Source organism: Rhinopithecus roxellana, chromosome 14 (assembly GCF_007565055.1).
Source record: "Rhinopithecus roxellana isolate Shanxi Qingling chromosome 14, ASM756505v1, whole genome shotgun sequence".
Classification (NCBI taxonomy): domain Eukaryota; kingdom Metazoa; phylum Chordata; class Mammalia; order Primates; family Cercopithecidae; genus Rhinopithecus; species Rhinopithecus roxellana.
The window spans coordinates 14,415,323-14,440,888 of record NC_044562.1 but is presented as its reverse complement, the minus strand read 5'-3'; the positions used below and the strand labels follow the sequence as shown (position 1 = coordinate 14,440,888).

Sequence of the window (25,566 nt, the reverse complement as noted above, 5' to 3'; positions counted from 1 at the left end):
AGTACTGCTTTTTTCGAATATTAAAATGGGATATTAACAAAATGTGTCTACTTTTATGAATTATTATATAACTTTAGAATCTGCAAAGACTCTGACTAAAGAAACAAAAATAATTGCATAGCTGAGACTGAAGATTACAGTGCTACAAATGATGCCAAATGTCTTACATTTAACCAAATACGTCTTCAGAGGTCCCTTAATTTTGAGCATTAGGAACAACAGAGAAATGTATACTGAAAGCATCACTAATAAATTTTTTGTTGCTTCACTTAAACACAACAGTATTCAACATATCTGCTAAACAATATTTGAAGTCATGACTAAATCCACTTGTTCCTCCAAGTGACATTAGTGTTCTGATAGCCAACACTCTTTATTGCCGGCTGTTTAGGTGTCATCTCATCTTCTTCATCTACAGCCTTTTTGTAATTCTTGGCTAATTCCAGCATCTATTTAAATACTAAATCATTGTATTTACAAGGTTCATGTAATCCTGAAGTATCAAATCTTCCATTCAACTCCTTATGCAAAATTAGCAACATCTTCTATTCTAGTTTATTTTTCAGATAGTTAATAGTAATAGAGTAATAATGTCTGTTTCATCCATTAATTAATGCCTGGATAGATGGCTTGTTTAAGTGACTCATATTTGAAGTTGTTAGTCTTGGTTCATGTACCATCATATTAGCATTGATCAACCTGAAGGCATCACTAACAACCTTCCCTTTTACACTCTGAATGGAATCCACAACCACCTGTTAAAGCTCCCCCTGATAAGGCTTCAAAACTCTGCTGAGTACTGATATCCACCCTAGAAACTCCAGCAACCAAGCCAGGTGACTGTGATGCCTACCAGTAACCATCTCAAGCTTTCCTGTCTGATTCAATACATGCACCATTTTAGCTTGGAACATTAGATCAAATGCCTCCACACTGACATCTGTGGCATAGCAAACATGTCAATCACTCTGATGGTATAATAATCAACAAATTTTCCAAGCTTCAGACCCATAACTTCCATTGGAACTCCAGCATCGCCTTGCTTTAACATTTTTAACAGTGCCAGGGAAGAAATACAGACTTGTTCTGCTGTTTCCACTAAAGGAGCATCTGTAGCTGGCCACGACCCAGTCTAGGCATATCTTCTCCAAGTCTAAGAAGTCTGTCTACATTTCTGGTCAGTAACTACAATTCTTAAGGCATTCAGCTTCAATTTCTTGTTTGACAAATTTCTTCTTAACGAAAGTTCTTGCTATTTCTGGGAGGTGTAATTTTCTTGTGTGATGTGACTCTCCGGAAGGCCAACAGGGGCGCAAGGCCACAGTGCAGACCTTTGTCTTGCCTCTGCGGTAAAGCAAAGACAGAGGCAGCAGCTGCAGCGGCTCAGACTTAACCTGGCTCTTACTCCACAAACCAGAGATGAATCAGCCCAATTCCATTCAAAAGAGTTGCCTGGGTCTCCTTGATTTCTTATGTATCATATCAATAAATATCATATAAGCAAGTCAACGTGTCTACTCAGAATACTCTCTGTCTACATTCTAGCTTTTCACTGGACTCTGGGCAGATTATTTAGATTATCTTTAATGGTTTAATATTTTAAGTAAAATATTTTAAATTATATTTTTATTCAGACTTTTTATTGTTTTTCACTAAAAGGTTTTGTACAAATAACCTGACATGACTTACAACTAGAAACTGCTTTAAAAGTAATACTATGACAGAATTTATTATATTTGCATCTTAATATCAAAAGGTAATTTCAAATGGAAACTTTCAGATCTTACTCATTCTTTCTTATATGCGCATAATAATATATTATTTGGATTATTAGTGTATATTTAATTGGTGGAGTATTAATGGGTAAACTCCAAACTATTTGGAAAGCTTTAGCAATCCAAGTAATTTAAGTAAACAGAAAAAAAAGGGGGGGGCGGAGCAAGATGGCCGAATAGGAACAACTCCAGTCTCCAACTCCCAGCGCGAGCGACACAGAAGACCGGTGATTTCTGCATTTTCAACTGAGGTACTGGGGTCATCTCACTAGGGAGTGCCGGACAATCGGTGCTGGTCAGCTGCTGCAGCCTGACCAGCGAGAGCTGAAGCAGGGCGAGGCATCGCCTCACCTGGAAGCGCAAGGGGGAAGGGGATCCGTTTTCCTAGCCAGGGGAACTGAGACACACAACACCTGGAAAATCGGGTAACTCCCACCCCAATACTGCGCTGTAAGCATACAGGCATTCCAGGAGAATATATCCCACACCTGGCCGGGAGGGTCCCACGCCCACGAAGCCTCCCTCACTGCTAACACAGCAGTCTGCCGCGATCTATCCGCAAGGCAGCAGCGAGGCTGGGGGAGGGGCGCCCGCCATTGCTGAGGCTTAAGTAGGTAAACAAAGCCGCTGGGAAGCTCGAACTGGGTGGAGCTCACAGCAGCTCAAGGAAGCCTGCCTGTCTCTGTAGTCTCCACCTCTGGGGACAGCGCACAGCTGAAGACCAACAGGGGAAGTAGCGGGAGCCGGTGCAGACGCGAACGACTCTGTCTGACAGCTTTGGGGAGAGCCGCGGATCTCCCAACGCGGAGGTTGAGATCTGAGAACGGACAGACTGCCTGCTCAGGTGTGTCCCTGACCCCTGAGTAGCCTAGCTGGGAGAAATCCCCCACTAGGGGCAGTCTGACACCCCACACCTCACAGGGTGGAGTACACCCCTGAGAGGACACTTCCAAAGGAAGAATCAGACAGGTACACTCGCTGTTCAGCAATATTCTATCTTCGGCAACCTCTGCTGCTGATACCCAGGCAAACAGGGTCTGGAGTGGACCTCAAGCAATCTCCAACAGACCAACAGAGAGTCCTTCTGACTGTCAGAAGGAAAACTATCAAACAGGAAGGACACCTATACCAAAACCCCATCAGTTCGTCACCACCATCAAAGACCAGAGACAGATAAAACCACAAAGATGGGGAAGAAGCAGGGCAGAAAAGCTGGAAATTCAAAAAATAAGAGCGCATCTCCCCCTGCAAAGGAGCGCAGCCCATCACCAGCAACGGATCAAAGCTGGTCAGAGAATGACTTGGACGAGAGGAGAGAAGAAGGCTTCAGTCCATCAAACTTATCAGAGCTAAAGGAGGAATTACGTACCCAGCGCAAAGAAACTAAAAATCTTGAAAAAAGAGTGGAAGAATTGACAGCTAGACTCATTAATGCAGAGAAGATCATAAACGAAATGACAGAGATGAAAACCATGACACGAGAAATACGAGACAAATGCACAAGCTTCAGTAACCGACTCGATCAACTGGAAGAAAGAGTATCAGCGATTGAAGATCAAATGAATGAAATGAAGCGAGAAGAGAAACCAAAAGAAAAAAGAAGAAAAAGAAATGAGCAAAGCCTGCAAGAAGTATGGGATTACGTAAAAAGACCAAATCTACGTCTGATTGGGGTGCCTGAAAGTGAGGGCGAAAATGGAACCAAGTTGGAAAACACTCTTCAGGATATCATCCAGGAGAACTTCCCCAACCTAGTAGGGCAGGACAACATTCAAATTCAGGAAATACAGAGAACGCCACAAAGATACTCCTCCAGAAGAGCAACTCCAAGACACATAATTGCCAGATTCACCAAAGTTGAAATGAAGGAAAAAATCTTAAGGGCAGCCAGAGAGAAAGGTCGGGTCACCCACAAAGGGAAGCCCATCAGACTAACAGCAGATCTCTCGGCAGAAACTCTACAAGCCAGAAGAGAGTGGGGGCCAATATTCAACGTTCTTAAAGAAAAGAATTTTAAACCCAGAATTTCATATCCAGCCAAACTAAGTTTCATAAGTGAAGGAGAAATAAAATCCTTTACAGATAAGCAAATGCTTAGAGATTTTGTCACCACCAGGCCTGCCTTACAAGAGACCCTGAAGGAAGCCCTAAACATGGAAAGGAACAACCGGTACCAGCCATCGCAAAAACTTGGCAAAATGTAAAGACCATCGAGGCTAGGAAGAAACTGCATAAACTAACGAGCAAAATAACCAGTTAATATCATAATGGCAGGATCAAGTTCACACATAACAATATTAACCTTAAATGTTAATGGACTAAATGCTCCAATTAAAAGACACAGACTGGCAAACTGGATAAAGAGTCAAGACCCATCAGTCTGCTGTATTCAGGAGACCCATCTCACATGCAGAGACATACATAGGCTCAAAATAAAGGGATGGAGGAAGATCTACCAAGCAAATGGAGAACAAAAAAAAGCAGGGGTTGCAATCCTAGTCTCTGATAAAACAGACTTTAAACCATCAAAGATCAAAAGAGACAAAGAAGGCCATTACATAATGGTAAAGGGATCAATTCAACAGGAAGAGCTAACTCTCCTAAATATATATGCACCCAATACAGGAGCACCCAGATTCATAAAGCAAGTCCTTAGAGACTTACAAAGAGACTTAGACTCCCATACAATAATAATGGGAGACTTCAACACTCCGCTGTCAACATTAGACAGATCAACGAGACAGAAAGTTAACAAGGATATCCAGGAATTGAACTCATCTCTGCACCAAGCGGACCTAATAGACATCTATAGAACTCTCCACCCCAAATCAACAGAATATACATTCTTCTCAGCACCACATCGCACTTATTCCAAAATTGACCACATAATTGGAAGTAAAGTACTCCTCAGCAAATGTAAAAGAACGGAAATTATAACAAACTGTCTCTCAGACCACAGTGCAATCAAACTAGAACTCAGGACTAAGAAACTCAATCAAAACCGCTCAACTACATGGAAACTGAACAACCTGCTCCTGAATGACTACTGGGTACATAACGAAATGAAAGCGGAAATAAAGATGTTCTTTGAAACCAATGAGAACAAAGATACAACATACCAGAATCTCTGGGACACATTTAAAGCAGTGTGTAGAGGGAAATTTATAGCACTAAATGCCCACAAGAGAAAGCAGGAAAGATCTAAAATTGACACTCTAACATCACAATTAAAAGAACTAGAGAGGCAAGAGCAATCACATTCAAAAGCTAGCAGAAGGCAAGAAATAACTAAGATCAGAGCAGAACTGAAGGAGATAGAGACACAAAAAACCCTCCAAAAAATCAATGAATCCAGGAGTTGGTTTTTTGAAAAGATCAACAAAATTGACAGACCGCTAGCAAGGCTAATAAAGAAAAAAAGAGAGAGGAATCAAATAGATGCAATAAAAAATGATAAAGGGGATATCACCACTGACCCCACAGAAATACAAACTACCATCAGAGAATACTATAAACGCCTCTACGCAAATCAACTAGAAAATCTAGAAGAAATGGATAATTTCCTGGACACTTACACTCTCCCAAGGCTAAACCAGGAAGAAGTTGAATCCCTGAATAGACCAATAGCAGGCTCTGAAATTGAGGCAACAATTAATAGCCTACCCACCAAAAAAAGTCCAGGACCAGATGGATTCACAGCTGAATTCTACCAGAGGTACAAGGAGGAGCTGGTACCATTCCTTCTGAAACTATTCCAATCAATAGAAAAAGAGGGAATCCTCCCTAACTCATTTTATGAGGCCAACATCATCCTGATACCAAAGCCTGGCAGAGACACAACAAAAAAAGAGAATTTTAGACCAATATCCCTGATGAACATTGATGCAAAAATCCTCAATAAAATACTGGCAAACCGGATTCAGCAGCACATCAAAAAGCTTATCCACCATGATCAAGTGGGCTTCATCCCTGGGATGCAAGGCTGGTTCAACATTCGCAAATCAATAAACGTAATCCAGCATATAAACAGAACCAAAGACAAGAACCACATGATTGTCTCAATAGATGCAGAAAAGGCTTTTGACAAAATTCAACAGCCCTTCATGCTAAAAACGCTCAATAAATTCGGTATTGATGGAACATACCTCAAAATAATAAGAGCTATTTATGACAAACCCACAGCTAATATCATACTGAATGGGCAAAAACTGGAAAAATTCCCTTTGAAAACTGGCACAAGACAGGGATGCCCTCTCTCACCACTCCTATTCAACATAGTGTTGGAAGTTCTGGCTAGAGCAGTCAGGCAAGAGAAAGAAATCAAGGGTATCCAGTTAGGAAAAGAAGAAGTCAAACTGTCCCTGTTTGCAGATGACATGATTGTATATTTAGAAAACCCCATCGTCTCAGCCCAAAATCTCCTTAAGCTGATAAGCAACTTCAGCAAAGTCTCAGGATACAAAATCAATGTGCAAAAATCACAAGCATTCTTATACACCAGTAACAGACAAGCAGAGAGCCAAATCAGGAATGAACTTCCATTCACAATTGCTTCAAAGAGAATAAAATCCCTAGGAATCCAGCTTACAAGGGATGTAAAGGACCTCTTCAAGGAGAACTACAAACCACTGCTCAGTGAAATAAAAGAGGCCACAAACAAATGGAAGAACATACCATGCTCATGGATAGGAAGAATCAATATCGTGAAAATGGCCATACTCCCCAAGGTTATTTATAGATTCAATGCCATCCCCATCAAGCTACCAATGACTTTCTTCACAGAATTGGAAAAAACTGCTTTAAAGTTCATATGGAACCAAAAAAGAGCCCGCATTGCCAAGACAATCCTAAGTCAAAAGGACAAAGCTGGAGGCGTCACGCTACCTGACTTCAAACTATACTACAAGGCTACAGTAACCAAAACAGCATGGTACTGGTACCAAAACAGAGATATAGACCAATGGAACAGAACAGAGTCCTCAGAAATAATACCGCACATCTACAGCCATCTGATCTTTGACAAACCTGAGAGAAACAAGAAATGGGGAAAGGATTCCCTATTTAATAAATGGTGCTGGGAAAATTGGCTAGCCATAAGTAGAAAGCTGAAACTGGATCCTTTCCTTACCCCTTATACGAAGATTAATTCAAGATGGATTAGAGACTTAAATGTTAGACCTAATACCATCAAAACCCTAGAAGAAAATCTAGGTAGTACCATTCAGGACATAGGCATGGGCAAGGACTTCATGTCTAAAACACCAAAAGCAACGGCAGCAAAAGCCAAAATTGACAAATGGGATCTAATTAAACTAAAGAGCTTTTGCACAGCAAAAGAAACTACCATCAGAGTGAACAGGCAACCTACAGAATGGGAGAAAATTTTTGCTACCTACTCATCTGACAAAGGGCTAATATCCAGAATCTACAAAGAACTCAAACAAATATACGAGAAAAAAACAAACAACCCCATCAAAAAGTGGGGAAAGGATATGAACAGACATTTCTCAAAAGAAGATATTCATACAGCCAACAGACACATGAAAAAATGCTCATCATCACTGGCCATCAGAGAAATGCAAATCAAAACCACAATGAGATACCATCTCACACCAGTTAGAATGGCAATCATTAAGAAGTCAGGAAACAACAGGTGTTGGAGAGGATGTGGAGAAATAGGAACACTTTTACACTGTTGGTGGGATTGTAAACTAGTTCAACCATTATGGAAAACAGTATGGCAATTCCTCAAGGATCTAGAACTAGATGTACCATATGACCCAGCCATCCCACTACTGGGTATATACCCAAAGGATTATAAATTAGTCTACTACAAAGACACATGTACACGTATGTTTATTGCGGCACTATTCACAATAGCAAAGACTTGGAATCAACCCAAATGTCCATCTGTTACAGACTGGATTAAGAAAATGTGGCACATATACACCATGGAATACTATGCAGCCATAAAAAAGGATGAGTTTGCGTCCTTTGTAGGGACATGGATGCAGCTGGAAACCATCATTCTTAGCAAACTATCACAAGAAGAGAAAACCAAACACCGCATGTTCTCACTCATAGGTGGGAACTGAACAATGAGATCACTTGGACTCGGGAAGGGGAACATCACACACTGGGGTCTATCATGGGGAGGGGGGAGGGGGGAGGAGGGAGGGATTGCATTGGGGAATTATACATGATATAAATGATGAATTGATGGGTGCTGACGAGTTGATGGGTGCAGCACACCAACATGGCATAAGTATACATATGTAACAAACCTGCACGTTATGCACATGTACCCTAGAACTTAAAGTATAATAAAAAAAAAAAAAAAAAAAAAAAAAAAAAAAAAAAAAAAAAAAAAAAAAGAAAAAAAAAAACTTGTAGAATATATAGAACCTTAATTAGAAAATTACATATTAGCATTATGATAAAGCTGTATCACAACTGCCAGCCCCCCACAAAAAAAATCACAGGTAATTTTAAATTTAACAGAAATGTTTAAAGGGGAACTTATATAACCAGTAAATATTTTCATTACATAGTCAGAAATTTCAAACAACATTTTACAATTTCTTTAGAGAGAACTTGTCTATAATCATTAAATATCCTTTTTACATACTCAAAATAATTTCCCTGAACATACGGAAATTTTGTTTTTGATGGCCACAAAGCTAGCAGGAATCACAAGTCAAACACTCTTAGTCAGTAGAACATCCTTCTCACATTAGGCTGAAGGCACAAAGACTGTAATGTATGGATAAAGATAAACCAGACCTAAAATTTCCATCCACCACATCACAAGAAACAGGAAGAATAAATACTGTGGCCCAGAATTGCACAGCCATCCTGAGGTGCTATAGCTAAAACCTGATCATATGTCTAAAACTAAAGGACATAAAACAAATAAGCAACAACAAAAATTACAAAAAATCCACAGGATGTAAATTTAGTTTAAGAAATTAGCTTGACTATTTCTCCAAGGACCAGGAAATTATGTTACCAAATAAATTTGAAAAAAGAATCAAATATGTGCTCTAAAAAATGCAATAGCCAATATTAAAAACATAATATATGGGTTTACTAGTAGATAAAGAACACTTAAGAAAGAATCTGTGACGATACATCAAAACAATCTTCCAGAATTCAGAAAAGACAATGGAAAGATGAGAGAAAAAACATGGAGAAAGTGATTAAATGATTGGAGGAGACAGAGACTGGGTCGGAAGCAATACTGAAAATACATGATGAAAATGAGGTGCATCTAACAGGGGAGACAGCAGAACAATAATGACAAAGAAAATCTTAATAGGAGCTGGAGATAAAAAGACACATTCACTTTAATGTAATGATAGAATAGCAATATTAATAGAAGCTGGAAAATAATAGAAAAATATTTTTATTATCTTATGAGTACTTCCCGTGTAGAATTTTATACCCAGGGAAAAGAATCTTTTGAGAAACAAGTTAAAGACAATTTCTAGCCAACAAAACTGAAGAATTTGATAACAAAATAACTTTATTAAAAGAAAATTTCAAGAAAGCACTTTCAGAAGAAGGAATGCAATCCCAAGTAGAAGATATACTAAACATACAGAAAGAATGATTCAAGAAAAGGCTAAATCTATGATTAAAACTTAACATTCATCACGGGTATTGCCCGAAGTTTTCTTTTTTGTTATGCCCTTTCTTGGTTTAGGTATCAGGATGATACTGACTCCACAGAATGAGTTAGGGAGAATTCTCTCCTTCTCAATCCTTTAGAATAGTTTCAGTAGGGTTGATACCAATTATTCTTTCAATTTCTGGTAGAATTTGGTAGTAAATCCACCTGGCCCTGGGCTTTTTGTGTTGGCAGTTTAAAAAAAAAAAAAAAAAATACTGATTCAATCTTCTTGCTTGTTATGCTGTGTTTAGGATTTTTGTTTCTTCCTGATTCAAGAAAGGAGGGTTGTATGAAATTTGTCCATTTCCTGGCCAGGTGCGGTGGCTCACGCCTGTAATCCCAGCACTTTGGGAGGCCAAGGCAGGTGGATCACAAGGTCAGGAGATTGAGACCATCCTAGCTAACATGGTGAAACGCTGTCTCTACTAAAAGTACAAAAAAAATTAGCTGGGCGTGGTGGCAGGAACCTGTGATTGCAGCTACTCGGGAGGCTGAGGCAGGAGAATCACTTGAACCCAGGAGGTAGAGCTTGCAGTGAGCCGAGATCAGTGCCACTGCACTCCAGCCTGGGCTACAGAGTGAGACTCCATCTCCAAAAAACAAACAAACAAAAACGAAAAAAGATTTACGAATTCACAGATTACAGGACTCAATATGGTGATTGTCAGCTCTCCTAAAATTTATTTATAGATTCAGTGTAATTACAATAACTTGCTCAAGTTAGGTTTATGTCAAAGTGCAAAGGGACACAACCCAGACACATCTGAAGACGTAAACAGGCTATGTGCTATCCTAGATTACAAGAATTCTGTTAAAACTATAGCATTTGAGATGATTTGCCATTGGTTCAGGTATTTAAAAAAATACTAATGGCACAAGAAAGGAGCTTACATGGAACCACATACTTAATGAGAACTTTGCCAATGAGATATATGGCACCGGCAGTTACTAAGAAAAGGATAGAGAAGCTTTTCTATTAATATTGATGAGATATTTGTCTATGCTTATTTGTCTGTTAAATAGGATCTGAAGTTCATATCAATACACAAAACTCAAGTCCAGATAGACTGTACAGGGAAGGTGAAAGAAAAGCTATAAAATAAAAAGAGAATAGAGGAGAATATCTTCATCACTATTACACAGGGAACAACTTCTTTAAAGGAAAATAAAAGCAGTAAGTTATCACAAGTTATAATAAATTCAGTCACATCAAAACTAAAAAGTTCTATTAATCAAAGAACATCCTAAACAGAGTAAAAAGTAGTCAATTCACAATATTCTACATAAGTATATAAATATATATGTATGGGTATATATTGATATAATGACAGACTAGAATTCATTATCTAAAGAATACAAAGAAATCAATAAGAATAAGACAGATATTTTAATAGAGAAAGTGGGGAAGGGACACGTACAGCATTTCAAAAGCAAGAGGTAAAAATGGCCAAAGGCTGTATAGAAAGGAGGCCAAACACAGTAAATGAGGAATTATGTAGAAAGGAACATGGTTAGAATTCTAGGAGACTGAATTTTATTTTAGCGAATCTGCAGAAAATAAACTTCTGCATAAGAAATTAGGCACAATTTCAAAAAGATGATAAATATCATAAATTATATTCAAATCCAGAAAAAAAAAATGTACGATATGTTTAGGATTTTTGTCCCCGCTCAAATCTCAATCTGAATTTGTTGAAGGAGGGACCTGGTCAGGGGTGACTGGATCATGGGAGCGGTTTCCTCCATGCTATTCTCATGACAGTGAGTTCTTGCGATCTGAGGGTTTTATAAGGCAGTTTCCCCTGCTCTTGCTCACTCTCTCACCTGCTGCCATGTAAGAAGTACCTTTCCCTTCTGCCATGCTTGTCAGTTTCCTGAGGCCTACCCACCCATGTGGAACTGTGAGTCAATTAAACCTCTTTCCTTTATAAATTATCCAGTCTTGTACCAATACAATGTGTGTGTGTGTGTGAACTAACTGCCTGACACACAAATTGTATACTATTTTTTGTACATGTTTTGGCTACCTGCTTTTGATAGACTCCTCATATGACATGGATTTTGAAATATTTTTCTGTAGGTTATAAAGATGATTCTATGTTTTCTGTGGCATTATTGATAACCCTTTTAGTTGATAGTTTGAAACTGTTTCTTTCAGTTTCATAATTGTCATTGATAATATTATGTCCTAATTGAGAGATCTCTGTTAAGTTTGCTTGATATATCAGCTCTAAGACTTACGGACAACTTAAATGTGCTTGCTGAGGAACATTTTCTTCTACCAGTTGTTCATTGATGCCCTCAGGGTAGCACACTATAAAATATTTTCTAATGTCAATATTCCAAGTCAAATTAGCGAGATAGTTATTTTTTCTCAATGTTTATATGATTCAATATTTTTAATTATTTAATCAAGTAACCAAAAGACTTATTTACTACCTCTACTGAGAATTCAACTCTTTTATTTATTTGAATGTACTTGTTAAAGATGGTCTCAAAGCTATCGCTTAATGAGTCATCACTTTTCGTATAATCTGAACAAAAATTGCTGTTACAATGTGCTTTTGATATCAGAAAAATATATACACAGTGATTTAAACACCCATATTCATTATTTTATTGTTTTGTTTATATTCAACATTCTATTATTTCTGTTTTTCATCTTCAGTTAACTTATTTTTCTGAAATTATTCTTTATACACTTTAAAACACATGTTTTAAAGTGTCAGCTGTTTAGTACATGCACATGGTAAAACCTTTGATTCAGTGTCCTCATGATAACTCAGCATCTACATGATGTGGTATGGGGTAAATCAGTACAAAATATTCCTGGAAGTCATTCCTTACACACAGACTGCTAGCAATCATCTAATCCATACATAACAGTGATGGTCATCAGCATGAGGCATTTCCATTGAGCCTGGAAACTCAAACTTCATTAGCTTTAAAGAATATCTGCCCCAAAGGAAGTAAAATAAAACCACAATAAGATACACCAAATTTGTAATAATTAAATTTTCGTAGCAAAGGAAATTCTCATACACTATTGGGAATGCAAGCTACTAAAAAAAAAAAAAAAAAAATAGAGAATGAAATTTGATTGCTTAGTGATCTTGAAGATAATCTCTTGACTTATCGAGACAGCCAGGTGGGAACGGCTCCCAGGCAGAGCCTTCGAATGACCTGTGCATTGAGAAGAGTGCACACTGGGGTGGGTCACAGAAGTTCGCTCTGTTCTCAGCCGGGAGGAACCTGGCCCCTTCTCTTCCTGGGTGGAACCTGGAATTCAATCTGAGGCCGGAAGCCCACGGGCAGGAAGCACACTCTGTTGCTTCGCTTAGAGTCTCTGTTTTCCCTTTTCTTCTTTTTCACCCAATAAAACCCTGCCCTAGATCATCCTTCAAATCGTCTGCTAGCTTACTTTTTGCTGGCCCTTTGACAAGGACCCTGTCTTTAGCTGAACTAAGGAAAAGTCCCGCAACGCTGTGACTCAGCAATTCCAACTTTTAAGCCTCAAGATAACGAAACATATGGCCACCAAAATACTCATACGATAATGTTTTTGGAAACACTGCTTGTAAAATCAACACAAAAAGTCATATATATCATCTGCCAAATGTCTATCCACACTGAATAAATAAATTGTGAAAGAGTACATAGAGGAAAATAATGAACTAATGCTATATACGACAGCATGGATAAGGCCCACAAACTAATGTTGAGCAAAAGGAGCAAGTTGAAATTGCGTATACATAGTGATTCCATTTAAGCACATTTCAAAAGCAAGCAAAACTAACTTGTATTGGTTAGGAATGCATTTATAGAAATAAACATGAAGCAAACAAAAAATTTTGTACCATATTTTATTTCAGGACTGTAATTTCCTCAGTTGGATTTGAGGGAGGGGTTTATGATTAGATAAAGGCGTATTGGGTGAGGAGATTCTAGGGTTCTGGCAGTGTTCTATTTCTTTATCTAGATGTAAATTGGTGTTTGCTTTATGGATATCTGTTTAAATTTACATATATATTTTATGTACTTTTTGGTAAGTATATTTCACATTAAAAGTAAGGTAAAAATACACTCTGGATATATGCTGATCCTATCAACTGCTTTCCTGACCTTGCCCATCTATTTTTCATCTCACCAGCCCTTTAATAGGAACCTAAAAATTCATATACTCAAATTTCAAATTCTGTTTCTCTCTATATGCTGTCCTTCCCCTAGCCTGCCCTATCTCAGTCAAAGACAGTAATAATTCAGATCTCTGGCTCAAGTATACGGAATCATCTGTGATTATTCTCTTTTATTCATAGGCCACTTTCAATGTGTAAGAAAATCCTTTTGGCTTTGCCTTAAAAATCTATTCTGAATCTGACCACCGTCTGTCATCTTACTGTTAACTTCCCTAAGTCACTCTCACTTAGCCTTTTGTGATAGCATTCTTTCCAGAGAGTGGAAACTGCATTTATATTTCTTCATTCACTTCTTTAAATATTCCTTAACCTTCTTGATCTCCTTCATACTTCCTTCTCTTGAAGACACCACATCTCCTTTAGCCCCTGCAAAACTTCACTGTTCTCTCTCTCTTACTTCTTCTACCACTGGACTAGTGAAAAAGCAGGTATCCTTCTTAATATTTACACTGAATCTAACTCACTCTAGCTCCTTCTTAAAACAAACAAACAAACAAACAAAAAACAGAAACAAAACAAAAAAAACACTCGGTTTTGAATTGACAGGAGACTCTGCCAGTGAGTAATCCACATTTATTTAAATATCGAGGTTCATTAAGATTCTAACTCCTGGGTGGCTGGGACTTTCTCCAACTAATACTGTGCAGATTCTTGGTGGTTTCACTGTTCTTCACACCCCCGCCCCACCTTATTTCCCCCACTTCTCTTCTTAACAATTTAAATCTTACAGTCAGCTATCACAGTCTATTTCCTACAACATTAGCTCCTGTCTAGTCTTCATCCATTCACAGAATTTCAATTCTGGTTAAATATCTCAAATCTTAGTGTTCCACATGATCATGTGAATGAATCTGAAGAAAAACTCACAGTGATTCTAAATGATTTTATCTTAAGCTCAAGCTCATGCTAACTACCATCAAGTCGTCTCTTCATTCTGACTCCATTGTCCTGATCTACTATAGTTTCCACCCTTTCAGATGATTATTAATTTTTGCTTTCTTTTCAGTCCCCCAGAACTTCTTCTGAGTATCTTCACTATCAATCATTGACCTTATTCCTTATTTCAGTGAGAAAATAACAGCAATACGAGCAATACGAAGGTAACCATGATACCTCTTCCATGCATATAGCCACTAATATGAACCTGAATCTATAAAATCTATATTCCCTTCTGTTCCTATGGATGAATTGTCCTTGCTCCCAATTAAGTACTTTTTTTCACATATTACTTGAAAACTTCAATATCCACTTTTGTAAAGTATCTTTTTAAGTATATTGACCATATTTCATTACATTTTTTTCTTGATGTATAGAGATGTTTTATACCTTATGTATATAAAATTTGTCTTTTTAGTCTTTCTGACATATGTATTGAACTTCACGGTCTTTTTGAATAGACAGGATTTCTTAAATTTGATGTAAAAGTAATATCTAGATTCTCGTAAGTTATGATCCATACTTTTTGTATCCTATTTTAGAAACTCTTATTGTTTTGCCTTTTATAGGTAGTTCTACAACCCACCTCAAATTAAATTTGGTGAATGTGTGAGGTCAGTCTAAGTCTTATATTTCCCCCATATAATACCTGGTTGCCTCAGTATCTTTTTTCTTTTCCTTTCTTTTCTCTCTCTTTCTCTCCTTTGACTGCTATTTTTACTGTTCTGCAAAGGCATCTACATCGTTATGTGTCTACTTAAGTATAGGTCTGTTTCTAGTCTCTTTATTCTGTTTCATTGGCCTAGTTGTCTAACTTGTGCCAACGCCATTTTGTCTTAATTAGTGTAGCCTTATGAGAAATCTTTATATTTGATAGAACAAATTCTTCCTACTCAATCTTATTCATGAATGTCTTGGCTATTCTCAGAACTTTACACTCCCTATTGTTCTAGATCCACTCTCTACCTTTGATCATGCTGCTGTTTGTCTTGAGAAACTGATTTCTATGGAATACAAAAACTCCCGTGCTGTTTAACTTCCGGTTGGGTTTAACCACTTGGAGGGAAAGCAGAGTAGAATGTATCAGAGCAGAACATAGGTAGTAACTGAGATTTGGGTCCTTTTTTCCCATGTTTAGTGATTTGGCTGCCGCACCCTGCTTATGGCCTCACTTCCAACAGACAACTCTCTTATATAATTGCCCTCTCAGGCATTCAGTAAGTTTCTTCCCTTTGCCCTTTCAGGAAAGCTTATTGGAGATGTAACCACAGCAACAACATATAATACAAAAGTCACAGCCTCAGCTTTATATTTGGTACTAGAAACACATACTAAATTAATTAACATTTAAGTGTAATCAAGTTTTGCCCTTCAGGATAGTCAATCCATTCAAAATTGATTATCTTCACCCATTCATTCATTGAAGGCTGTCTGCTTTTTCCTTATGATTCATGCTTTCTGTGTTCTTGTTTAAAAGAATTTTATTGTTTTGCTTTTTCTACCTAAAATTGATTTGGGGAATGATATGAGGTAGGAATCAATTTTTATTTGTTTTATATTATACCTAATGGTTCCAACACCATTTAGTGAAAAGATTGTCCTTTTTTTCTGCTCTTAATTCCATATGTCTCATACCTTGTTTACACATGCCTATATTTATTACCCTACGTGAAACAGAAAATCATAGAGGAATTTTGGTTATTTATAAATAGGTGATGTGAAGTTTCAGGACAAACTGAAAGATATAGAAGCAGGACTTATATGTGCAAAGAGGCAAAAAAATTAAATTAAGGAATTGTAAGTATATCCATAACATAGGTGTCTGGTGCCAATTATGTCAAAATCAGGTTGAAGGAGAAAAGAATGTGGGGGATTTCATTTTCAGGTTCCTGATCAAATCAATCTATACTTTACAATATGACACACTGGGTTTCTTTTTTGATCTCATAAACCCACGTGTATGTATGTGAATATGTGTATTTATTGTCTTTACCCTCTTTTTTATTACCATTTTATTTTCATTTGCACTGATATGTTTAGGTCTTACTTGAAATTTTATTGTAAAGTCCATTGTTGGACAAATGGTACAGGTCAATCAATAATGTAAAAATAATTTTTTAAAGTATTCAGATTTTATTCCAAAGTTTCTAGATTCTTGAGAATTATTCTACAGTGAAAAAAACTGCAGTCTGTAGGAAATAAATCAACATTTCAACCACTGAGAGTTAGTTTCAAGGTAAAACAGCTTAGCAGTGTAATCATCTGTCTACCCAATGTCTACAATGTAACGGGCTGGCTGTTGTGTTTACATGGTTATTCCTGAAATGTTAAATTTGATTAAAATGAATTCTCCCTCTGGGTGCCCTTGCTTGCCATAAAACAGGTACACTGACAATTATTAGAAAGTCAAATTCTATAAATAAATTTAGAGTTACTTAAAAAAATACTGGACACAGTGAACATTTTATTTTTCCATACTTTTTTTGCTGGTGGCATATCTACTTATGTGAAAAGATCCATGTTTCTCTAAACCAGGCAAACATTTCATATCCAATCCTTTGAGACTCCCTTTATATAAACAAATGTTCTTAGGCACTTAACAAATAAAGAATATAGATCTTTGCAGAAACCATAAGAACATTAAGATGTTGAAAAGTTAATACTTCCAAGCTCAGCAAGGAACTAGAGCTCAAGAATGTCAAAGTGGAACCATTCTATTTTTCTTACTCTGTGTGTGTGTGTGTGTGTGTGTGTGTGTGTGTGTGTGTGTGTGTGACATAGCGGCTCCCTTAGAAATGTATTCAACGCTATAAAACAGAAATATTTAACAAAAAATTCTGATTAATTAAAAAATAATCTGCCACTTAATTTCACTGAAACATTGTTGAAACTGAATTGACTTTTCTGCAGGGTAAAACTTGATAATTCTTAAAATTATTGTAGCTGTTGAGGTTATAAACACATTGCCAATCCCTGACTACAAAGGAGCTATAAAGTTTACTTTCCAAAATTAGATATGTGTGTATTGTATTTTTCCAATAATCTTGTCTAGACCTTCCAAATTCTGTGCTTTCATTAACAAGGTGAGGATCGGGTGGGAAGATCCATCAATCTCTAGATGTTTTAGTTACTTCAGTTTAACATTACCTTTTCAAAGCTTCCAGCACTGCAATCGAAGACTTCTTTTTTCCTAGAAAAAAACAAAGTGACCTTGTGAAAATAGCATAAACTCTGAATGAGATAAATACAATTTCTGCATATTATAACTTTACATATGACCTTAGCAAGTCACTGAATATTTCTGAGTCACAGTATGATCATGTGTGAAATGGAGATTATAATACTGAGTTTATAATATTAAACATATGTATAATACTAATATTTGAGCATTCTACCCAATATATAATATCAATATTTTTGCTTAACTGATGAGTGTCAACTGTAGTACATTATGCCCAAGGACCCAGGAAATAGGTTTGCACTGGCACAGGATGCATTCATAAGAAAAGAATAAAAACTTGTTTACTAGATTGTCAGAAACGTGAACCACATGTAACACCTGACTGTTAAGCAGCTGCCTGTCCAAGTTCTATATGCAAGAAAGGGAACGAATGTGCCACTAAAACCAATCCAAACTTTCATTTATTCATTGTTTACACATTGTACAAATGTATGACTGTTTCTTAAGATTCAGGTCTTAAGAACAGTGAATAAGGCAGAATTCAGATAGTCCTCATCATGGGGGTGACACAGAGAAATACTCTATCCATATATTATCCATAAAATTATATATGATGCCCAATGGTGGATATGCCTCTGTTCATTAATTAAACTTGGTAATGTAATTTTGAGATGATAATTATTTTAGATTATTAATCCTGAATCTTATTATATAGAAGTTTTGAGATTTTTTAATCTCAAAGATTTATATCTGAGCTATTTGACTTTTAAAATATTTTTGGTTTTGTTTTTTGGCCATCAAAAAGTCAATAATAACTACATATGTTACTAGAAGAGGCCCAGAAAACTCATCCTCAATGCAAATCTGGGCATGCTATTGAGCACATGAGCACATATGCCCTGTAAAAACCAAACACTAACAAGCACAGGTGTGCTTTTCTTTTAACTATAGAGAAGTAATGACAAGGCAGTCATTTTATAAACCCATTGTAAGCTTTGGAAACCTGAAGGGGACTAAGATGAATTTTTTGCTAATCTGTTAAAAACAAGGGGGTCTCCCCAACTCACACATGCACTCTTCTCAGACGCTGATGTCAGAAAATGTACCTCCGTATGTTTAAAATATATTGCAGGCTTCATTTGTACAATGTGAGAAAAGAGCCTGCCCATTTGTTTCTGAGCAGTTGACACAAACATTGCTCTTGTATTGCAATAGTTGCCCGTATTTTCAGGTATTTTAGCTGGGAAGTTTCACAAGTACCATAATAATGATCTTAACTACTAATTAATAACTCATTAATGTCTCTTGTGCTCATTTTCCACTCAAATTAGATACTATTAGGCTTACTTAAAGTTGAGGTAATTAACCTAAAGCTGTCACTTCAATTTTATTATAATTATCCTGTAAATAGGATAATTATATGTCCTAGCTTCCTTGGGACAGTTCAGTTTTGCTCTTGTCCAGGTATTTTAACTGGTTTAGTATTTGTTTCATCATCTTTCACTCTTGAAAGCTCCATGTCTTAAACCATATAGGCCATATTTGGATCATATGATCACCTTATGACAATGAAGCATAATTCGCACTACAAATTCTTGGACCTCAGATATTAATTAAATCATGTAACAGAATGTGTTATCTAACTGACATCTTAAAATAAGGGTTCTGTAGGTCAGAGTATGCATAAACTTGAATTTCCAGGGCAAAAGAGATTGACTTTCCCTAGAGGAAAGGCTGCAGGGTTATATGAACTGAACAGCAAGACATAATCTTACAAAGAAGATTAGAAATTAAGTCTCCTGACTTTGCAATAACAAGTTGCATGACCTTTACTTCTCTGAGCTTTGTTCTTTCATTCGTAAAATGTAAAATCCCAATTACTGAATGGGCTACTTTAAAACATCATTTGTTTTAATCCTCAAAACAGCCTATCACGCCAAATGCTAGTATCCCCACTTTACAGATCAAGAAACAGGCTTACACAACTCTTCCTACAGTGACACATCTAATACATGGCAGGGCCTGTTTTCAAACCCAGTTCTTCCTGATTACTAAGTCCATATTCTCTCCACAATATATCAGTTCCCATTCAAAACTGAAAATGCATTATACTAAAATTTGTCTTTATCATGAATGTGATGCCAGTTACTGATCTATGTTCTTTGGAGGATACACTCATGACTGTGTCAGTGATGTTGCCTGTCCGCTCACTAGTTAGGGAAGTAAGATGTAAGCAAATAAACAGGAAATAAGGGAGCTACAGGACAGCTTTACAAATACAAAGGGTGAAATGCCAAAAAAAAAAAAAAAAAAAAAAGAAGCCTACCTTCAGAAGTCCAATATGAAATTCACATTTAAGAAAGATCTTTATGTGGTTTTTGATTGGTTTTTGTTTTTGTAAAATTTACTTTGATAAATCCTGTCAAATAGTTTCTGTGTAGAAATTGTTTTCAAATATATACCCTTTGATCCAAGGAGCCAGAGCTGCACAAACTTTTGTAATGTCAAGTCCCCGAAATGGTAGGTTATAGTCGGTTATGATTATTATGTCTCTTATTCAATGTATATAGATTTTAAAAATAAATCTATATTTTTTACAAAGGACAACTCAAATAAGACTTTTCTAATAAATGTAAACATATTTTTCTCTCCAAGAAAGCCAAGAAAAAATTTTTATTTCATTTTCTTGGTTTTGTTTTCTGGATAGAGGGTCATGACTGTACCATATTGATTGTAAAATTCAATTTGGTAAATCTGTGGATTCAAATTAATTATAAATTTTGTACAGAAGTATTATTTGAGGAGGTAATGGAAGATAAAACAAACTTAGTAGTATTTACATTTCCAATTCTAACTATTCCAATATTTTTCACAAGTACTTACAGGTCCAGAAAGCAGAATTTTGGGGGATGAGTAGGAGCTTTGAATTCAGACAGAAATGGTTGTAGACCCCACTAAGGATTATGGATTTTAGTAACTGCCAAACTACTATACAATAATACAGTATGTTAACGAGAGGTGACAGCGTGCTGGCAGCCCTCGCAGGCTCTCCCTGCCTCCTAGTCCTCAGGGCCCACTCTGGCGGCGCTTGAGGAGCCCTTCAGCCCGCCGCTGCACTGTGGAATCCCCTTTCTCGACTGGCCGAGGCCAGAGCCGGCTCCCTCTGAGGAGCCAGAGGCTGGGGCGGGAACACGGGCTGCGCCAGTCCTCGCGGGCCTGCGCGACTTCCGGATAGGCGTGGGCTCCGCAAGGCCCCGCACTGGGACTGGCCGGCTGGCGCCAGGGCCCGGGCGGTGAGGGGCTTAGCACCCGGGCCAGCAGCTGCGGAGGGTGTGCAGGGTCCCCCAGCAGTGCTGGCCCGCGGGCGCTGCGCTCGAATTGTCGCCAGGCCTCAGCGGGGCCGGGCCTCAGCTGCCTCCTGGCTGCAGCCCTCCATGCTGGAGCCTCTCCCTTCCGCCTCTCCCCTCCCCCACGCCGTGGGCTCCTGAGCGGCCCCTCCCAGACGAGCGCAGCCCCCTGTGCCGGGGCGCCGGGTCCCATCAACTGCCCAAGGGCTGAGGAGTGCGGGCGCAGGGCCTAGGACTGGCGGGCAGCTCTGCCTGCAGCCCCAATGCGGGATCCACTGGGTGAAGCCGGCTGAGCTCCTGAGTCTAGTGGGGACTTGGAGAACCTTTATGTCTCTCTAAGGGACTGTAACTACACCAATCAGCACCCTGTGTCTAGCTTGAAGGTTTGTAAATACACCAATTAGGACTCTGTATCTAGCTAACCTAGCAGGGGACTTGGAGAACCTTTCTGTCTAGCACTCTGTGTCTAGTTCAAGGTTTGTAAATACACCAATCAGTACTTTGTATCTAGCTCAAGGTTTGTAAATACACCAATCAGTACTCTGTATCTAGCTAACCTAGTGAGGACTTGAAGAACTTTTCTGTCTAGCACTCTGTGTCTAGCTAAAGCATTGTAAATGCAGGGAATAGCACTCTGTATCTAGCTCAGGGATTGTAAACGCACCAATCAGCACTCTATGTCTGGCTCAGGGTTTGTAAATACACCAATTAGTACTCTGTGTCTAGCTCAAGGTTTGTAAATACACCAATCAGTACTCTGTATCTAGCTAACCTAGTTGCGACTTGGAGAACTTTTCTGTCTAGCACTCTATGTCTAGCTAAAGGATTGTAAACGCACCAATCAGCACTCTGTGTCTAGCTCAGGGCTTGTAAATACACCAATCAGTACTCTGTGTCTAGCTCAAGGTTTGTAAACACACCAAACAGCACTCTAGATAGCTAACCTACTAGGGACTTGGCGAACTTTTCTGTCTAGCACTCTGTGTCTAGCTAAAGCATTGTAAACGCACCAATTAGCACTCTGTCTAGCTCAGGGATTGTAAACGCACCAATCAGCACTCTATGTCTGGCTCAGGGTTTGTAAATACACCAATCAGTACTTTGCATCTAGCTCAAAGTTTGTAAATACACCAATCAGTACTCTGTATCTAGCTAACCTAGTGAGGACTTGGAGAACTTTGCTGTCTAGCACTCTGTGTCTAGCTAAAGCATTGTAAACACACCAATCAGCACTCTGTGTCTAGCTCAGGGTTTGTAAATACACCAATCAGTACTCTAGCTAGCTAACCTAGTGGGGACTTGGAGAACTCTTCTGTCTAGCTCTCTGTGTTTAGCTAATCTAGTAGGGACTTGGAGAACTTTTATGTCTAGTTAGAGGATTGTAAATGCAACAATGGGCACTCTGCGTCTAGCTCAGGGATTGTAAACGCACCAATCAGCACCCTGTCAAAACGGACCAATCAGCTCTCAGTAAAAAGGACCAATCAGCTCACTGTAAAATGGACCAATCAGCAGGATGTGGGTGGGGCCAGATAAGGAAATAAAAGCAAGCTGCCTGAACTAGCCAGTGGCAACTGGCTATGGTCCTGGTAGAGAGGGTGGAAGCTTTTTTCCTTTTCCTCTTTACAATAAATCTTCCTGCTGCTCAGTATTTGGGTTTACACGGCCTTTATGAGCTATAACATTCACGTGAAAGTCTGTAGTTTCACTCCTGAAGCCAGTGAGACCACAAACCCACCAGAAGGAAGAAACTGAACACATCTGAACACCTGAAGGAACAAACTCCAGACACACCATCTTTAAGAGCTGTAACACTCACCACAACAGTCCGAGACAAAGAACCCACCAATTCTGGCAACACTACATGCAAGATATAGATAAAATATCTATGTAATTTTAAGAAATAGATGATCTATGACCATAGGACACATATACTTAGTAAATTTTGTGATTGCCATGTTGAGGAAGCTAGGTTATGCTGCAGAAACAGACAGTCATGGCATTTTAGTTCTTTGAAACAACAAAGGGTTATTTCGTATTTATGTACCATATCCTCTGAAAATAACCAGGGTTCTCTGTTCTGTGCTGTCTTTTTTCTACAACCTAGGATGCTGGAGCAGTCCCTCTCTGAAACATTGCCTATCTCCATGGAAAAAAAGAGAAGTGGCGATCCTTGTCAACAACTACTGTTGAAATACTGTTGGCGTTCTACTGACGTTACATGGGCAAAGCTTGGAAAGAATGTGGAAGCGCAATCTTATCATGAACCTCAGAAAGGCAGAACTGGAGTTCCTTAAAGAGTTGTCAATATTTTTATATGTTTCGTGGCCATCTCCTGATTTCAAGAATCACGGTAAGATAAACTCAGAGCCTTATAAGCACAAACTACAACTGCCAGAAAGGAAGACTAAAATGTTATCACTACCATTTCCTTATCAGCAGCAATCCAACATTGTGTGAGGGTGCACTACTTTAAGTAAGTGCATAACTTATGTTAAAGAAGAGACATTTGTTTTTGTGATTCAACATAATACAAACTAGCAATAAATGCTGTTATTTACATGACTCTAGTAGTGTACATTTTCTGCATGCATCTGAAGTAGTTTCTTGATTACCAAAATTGAAAACTTTTGTGTTCTATGGTGCACAGCATTGAGGAAGTCAACACTCAATTCACAGACTGAGAGAAAATATATAAAACTCATTTATGTGATAAGCAATTTAAATCTGGACTATGTAAAGAACACTTACACCCCCAAAATATAAAAATGTATCACCTAATTTTAAAATGGGCATAGGATTGCCATACATAAACAACCAATAAGCACGTGAAATGATTTTCAACAGGATCAGTAAACCAAGAAAGTGCAAATCAAAACCACGATGAGATACCACTTTAGACCCAGTAAATGGCTACAATAATAAATAGAAAATAATGTGTTGGCAAGATATGGAAAAAATTTAAGTTTTATAATTTTCTGGTGGATATGTAAAATGATATATCCACATTGGGAAATAGTTGGACATTTTTCTAAACTGTTCAACAGAGCTGCAATAAGACTCGAAAATTTCAATCCTAGGTATCTACCCAAGAGAGTGAAAACATAGGTTCACATGAAGTGTGTAAGTGAATTTCATTGCATTATTAAAAATAGACAAAATGTGGCTGGGCGTGGTGGTTCACACCTGTGATCCCAGCACTTTGGGAGGCTGAGGCGAGTGGATCACAAGGTCAGGAGTTTGAGACCAGCCTGGCCAACATCATGAAACTCCATCTCTACTAAAAATACAAAAATTAGCCAGGCGTGGTGGCAGACACCTATAATCCCAGCTACTTGGGAGGCTGAGGCAGGGGAATCACTTAAACCTGGTTGTCGGAGGTTGCAGTGGGCTGAGATCATGCCACTGCAATCCAACCTGGGTAACAGACTGAGATTCTGTCTCAAAAAATATAAATAAAAAAAATTTTTTAAATAGACAAAAGGTGAAGACAGCCCAAATGTCCATTAACCAATAAATGTATAAACAAAATGTCATACTTTCAGATCTAGAATATTGCTCAGCCATAAACAAGAACTGATACATTTTATAACACGTATACACTTCAAAAACATGACAATAAATGAAATGACCAGTCATAATAGGTCATATATCGTATGATTCAATCTTTATGAAATGTCTGCAATAGACCAATCTATAGAGATGGAAAGTTATTTAATGATCGCCTAAAGGTGGGGTTCAGAGTGGGGAATGGAGAGTAACTGCAAATGGGTGTGATACTACTTTTGTAGTGATGAAAATATTCTAAAATTAGATTGTACTGATGGTGGCATAAATCTATAAATATGCTATAATCCGTTGAATTTTATACTTCACATTTTAATAGGAAAATTGTGTGTGTATATATATATATATTCACACACACACACACACACACATATAATATCTCAATAAAGCTGTTAAATCCAAAGAAATTTGAGAGGCGGTGTTGAGGGAGATTTTTTCTTCATTATTTGTTGTTGTTGTTGTTGTTGTTGTTGTTGTTGAGACAGGCTCTCACTCTGTCACCCAGGCTACAGTACAGTGGCACAATCATGGCTCACTGCAACCTCTGCCTCCTGGGCCCAAGTGATCCTCTCACCTCACCCTCCTGATTGCCATACATACCTCCTGAGTAGCTGGTACTACAGGTGCGCACCACCACATCCAGCTGATTTTATATATATTTTGTAGAAATGGGGCCTCACTGTGTTGCCCAGGCCAGTCTTGAACTCCCAGGCTCAAGCAATCTGCCCACCCAGGCGTGACCCACCACACCCAACCACAAGTCTTTTTTTCTATCATTTATTAGAAAAACTATTCATTCAATAGCTATGTTACTGAGTCCCCAATACTATTATGCAGATCTTCTTTACTCTAATTATTTCTGTTTAAAAACTATAATTTAAAAGCCATAAAT

General features: G+C 38.1%; 1 pseudogene; it reads right to left on the bottom strand.

Annotated features, from left to right (window-relative positions):
* Window positions 1–265: 265 nt before the first annotated feature.
* On the bottom strand, window positions 266–21,300 carry LOC104657028 (annotated as a pseudogene).
* Between the last annotated feature and the right edge of the window lie 4,266 nt (window positions 21,301–25,566).